Below are 4,743 nucleotides of genomic sequence, written 5' to 3'. Positions count from 1 at the left end.
TGCAGGGCCACCAACCTCCCCATTTAACGCTAGACCAGGCTGCCCCGGGCCGATCCAGTCTGGCCTTGAACACCTCCAGGGACGAGGCAACCACAACCTCTCTGGGCAGCTGTTCCAGCACCTCACCACTCTCTCTGTAAAGAATTCCCCCCTGATGTCCAACCTAAATCTCCCCTCCCTCAATTTAAAACCATTTCCCCCTGTCCTGCAGTTATCAACCCTTTCAAAGAGTTGATTCCCCTCCTGTTTGTAGGCTCCCTTTAGGTATTGAAAGGCTGCAGTGATGTCACCCCACAGCCTTCTTTTCTCCCGGCTGAACAAGCCCAGCTGCCTCAGCCTGTCTTCATAGGGGAGGTGCTCCTGCCCCCTGTTCATCTTCATGGCTCTCCTCTGGACCCTCTCCAACAGCTCCCTGTTTTTCTTGTACTGGGGGCTCCAAACCTGGGACAGTACTCCGGATGGGGCCTCACAAGAGCAGAGTAGAGATGGACAATCACCTCCCTGTCCCTGCTGGCCACCCCTCTTCTGATGGAGCCCAGGACACCATTTGCCTTCCGAGCCGCAAGGGCACACTGCTGGCTCATGTTAAGCTTTTCATCCACCAAGACCCTCAGGTCCTTCTCCACAGGGCTGCTCTGAGTTCCCTTGCTCTGACTTCCCTTCTTTCTCCCCTGCCTTCAGACCCAAAAGGATTTTTGTTAGTATTTATTTTTTCAGCCTCCAGAAGCTTCCTTACCTTCCTTTTCTCTGTTTCTGAAAGGGACAGCTAAGTAGTTAATACATTCCTGGTCTCCTTCTTCGGGGCAACATATAATGAAGTGATGTTAGTTTTTTAGCCAAATAACAATTACAGCTTGCACGTTCAAGAATGTTTGAAAGCAATTTTTTGCATACAAAATTTTCCAAAGTAGATGGAGGTTGGTTTTTTTGGTTGGTTGGTTTTTTTGAGAATCAGTTAGTGCAGAGATTTTATTACTACATGGGACTTTCTTGAGCTCTTGTGAGATGACGTGAGAAAGTAGTAATAACTCCAAAATATTTTCCCACTGGAGATTATTTGTATGAATGTGTAATTTCTGTGTTTAACAGTTTCATTTGAATAAAAAGCAGCAAGCAAAATATAAAACAGAAAAACTCCATGCAAGAAAAAGTTCATTGCCTGTTAGAGATTAACTTGACAGCACTTGATATCTTCAGAACTGCAATTTATAATTTAAATAGAACACACCTCTGTTTTTTTTGAATATATATATATATTTAAGAATGATGTGATTATTTCAGTCCAGAGCCTCCCATGTGTATGCCTGTACCCGTACTCAGGCAATTTCTGCGAAGTTCTAATTACAATGCTGCCATAAGCATTTCAATGGCTGTTTTTTTTTTTTATAGGCTTTCTTTCACGTGTGTGGTTGATTGTTTTGTTGTTTTTTTTTTTAATTATTTAACAGAGCAGTTCTCATTGCTGAAACCAACTTCTTGCAGTGTTTCTTTCTCTCAAGTAAAGAACTAAGAACAGTTCTCTGTATTTAACTCCTGTGGAAAATAATTACAGAAGCAGAAGGGTTTACTAAAGCTGGGCTTAGGTTTACTGAACAGTGCTTTCATGAAGAAAATGCATGGGTGTTCGGGCTGCTTGCTGCCTTTCAGGATGTGAGTGATGTAGAAATCAAATGCAGTGTGTGCCAGTTTGGGGCACTGAGTGTGGGGAAAAGGATTGTGCATTGTGTGTAAGTCTATGAAGGGTGGTTTAACCAATGTCACTTCAGTGGAGGTTAAGGAGGTTTGGATGAAATAGGCACATCAAATTACTTGTATTGTGGTTGTCGTGTAGGAAATGGAGGATGCATTAACTGCATGCGTGTGGGTACCACAGTACAGTTTGATTGAGATAGAATCGTAGAATTTTTAACATTGGAAGTGACCTCTAGGATCATCTACTGATGTTTTAAACTGTACACTTTCCATAAATATTCTTCTTTGCTCTGCTTTTAGAGTGTTTGTTCCCTTTGTAGCAGCATGTGCACGGAGGTATGTGGCTATGCTTCCTTAAATACCAGCACTCAGGGTTTCATGCTTTGGGAATCATGGTGGTTTCTTCTGGGTGCATTTTTTTTTGTTTGTTTTATTTTTCTCCAAGCATCTTCCTGCTTCTCTTGTCCTGTTGCATTTCAGACCAAACCAGTTATATGTCCAAGCATCTAGAATAATGTAACACAGCTCTTAGGATTTGTTAGACGTAGAAGCTGGATTTCCAGCTCAGAACTGGTATTCTCATGTTTCCAGTCTTCAAAGTGTAATGTATGGTATTTTAAAAAGACTTAATCCTTAAAGAAAATGTTGCTAGGAGATTTTTCTCTCTGATTTCAGAGAAACAGGGATCTCGCCCCGCACTTCAAGAGCTTGTGTTACAAATCATAATTGTCAGATGTTGTAGCACTTCTATAAGACTACTTTGAATCGTTGCACTTCTTGAGATCAGTTGCAATTGTGATCTCTTTTCTGTAACACTGGTGTTTGTCTGGCTTTGGTTTTTTGACATCTGACTTCTTCTCTTCTGTGCCCTGACCACTGTCAGAAATGTATTTCTGCAGCAGTTGATGTGATTTTACTGCCTAGTGATTCTTCTCTGTTGTCATTTTGTTCTGATTCTGTTGCTTCTGTAGGCTTTTTCTAGTATTGCTGTCAGAATTTTAGAAGGTGATGGTATTTAAGTTATGGAACTCTTTTTGGCCAATTTTGTTTTTGTATTTTTTGGGTGGTGCTGTGTGGAGCCAGAAGTTGGATTCGGTGATTGTTATGGGTCCCTTCCAACTCGGGATATCCTGAGTTTGGATTTGTTTGTTCTGTTTTCTGAGAGGCTCAGGAGGGTGATGCAGTTGATGCGCTCTGCATGGTTCCCGACTGGCTTTTTAGTGGAGTCCCTCCCCACAGGCTTCTAGAAAGTTCAGCAGGTTGTGGGATGTGAGAGGTGACTTGGATGTGGATAAGTAATTGGCTGAAAGGAGAAGTGGAGCTCCTTTCTGATGGAGGTCGGCTGTGGAGCTCCACAAACATCTGTGTTGCTGAGCATGAACACTCAAGGCATATGGGTGATACACTTATAGTACTTCACATGCTGTATTTATGTCTTGCTGTTGACACGTTCTAGAACATTTCTGCGAGTTCTGTTACCAAGACAATTTCTACTTTCTGAGGGTGCAGTCTCGCTCTATCAGCAATTTGTTAGAAGCCTTCTAGCTTCCTTCTCTCTGTGACACTTCTTATTACAGTGGTCCCACCCCACCTCCATCTGCAGCTTAGTGCTTCAAGGCAGAGGTTTCACATCTGATTCCCTTTAGTTTCTAAATCACAGGAGTAAATGTTACTGGGGGGTTATTTGTGTTTGCGTGATGTGTATACTTGAGGGAAATGCTGTTTTCAAATTAAAATGTCCTTTATCTAAACGCTTTTTTTCTGTTTTTATCCCCAGGCTTTGCTTCTGTACCAGTGAAAGGGAATTGCTGTTCCTATTCTAGCTTGGCATGGTCTCTCCAGGTGCGGTGTTCCATCTCTGTCCCCCAGAATGTGACAGTACAGCAGTGCAGGCAAAGCAGTTTCTTCAATACGTGTAAGTCTTGAATTGGATTAAAATTACTGTCTGTAGCAAACAGAAAGAAAAGTTTGCTTTGGGAAGATCACAAAAATCTATCTTTAGTAATTTTTTGTATCTATTCTACTCACATATCTCATAAGATTATAGTTGCAACTGCATCTCTTGATGGAACTGCGTGAATAAAGTTCATTTTAATAGCAAGCAAGTATTTGATTTGCATCACAACAAATCCATTCAAAATACTTAATTGTTTGGGAGAAAAAGACACCTTCCTCTCTATTTCTTAGTCCTTTACTGACAGCATAAACTATGTGTTTATTTTCCAAAAGGTTTTTGAGCCACAGACAAGATGTACTATTTAAGCTGTTCTGTCTCAAAAATGAAATAATTAAAACACAATAACATGCTTAACAGAAACCGTTGATAATGTCTTGCTAATTGTCAGCCTAGCTACAGTATTGTCCTCCAATCCTGAAAGGAATTAAATGCATGGTTGATATAACTGAGGAATGATGGCTGTGAACCTATTTTGTGGTTCCTTGTCTGTGGCATTTTCCCACAGTGGAAATGGGGGAATAGTAAGAACATAATCTCTGGATGAGATAGCTGAAGTTTCAGAGTCATGTTGACGCTTTATAACCCATAAACTACAAGAACAGTGGTGTTTTCCAGTCTTTATGACATAAATGTGGTAAAGTCATGTATGTATTTTAAATATAAAAGAGGTTTAAGTGATCATGCTGTCTGTCTTTTCTTCTTATTCTGTATATTTTGGCTGTTGGTGGATTTTATTTTTTTCCAAACAAATTGTCAACGGTTTACGGGCTGGTTCGGCCCGGTTCCGTGACTAGAAGGGCGGAGGGATCCGCGGATCCGCGCCCCCGGAAAAAAAAGAAAATAAGGGACCCCGAAATAATTGAAAACAGTGGCAACAATCTGAGGTAAAACAAAGTAATTTACTAAATATGGTATCAACAGAATTTTTATAAGGAGAGAGAATGTGAAATTGATGGTGGATGGCCTTACCACAACGCTGAGATGAGAAGCGCAGGCAGAGAAGCGCAGGCGAGAAGCGCAGGCAGAGAAGCGCAAGCGAAGCAGCGCAGGCAGAGAAGCGCAAGCGAAGCAGCGCAGGCAGAGAAGAGAGCATC

This window comes from Meleagris gallopavo, chromosome 2 (genome assembly GCF_000146605.3).
Source record: "Meleagris gallopavo isolate NT-WF06-2002-E0010 breed Aviagen turkey brand Nicholas breeding stock chromosome 2, Turkey_5.1, whole genome shotgun sequence".
Lineage (NCBI taxonomy): Eukaryota > Metazoa > Chordata > Aves > Galliformes > Phasianidae > Meleagris > Meleagris gallopavo.
Note: the sequence above shows the minus strand (reverse complement) of the source record.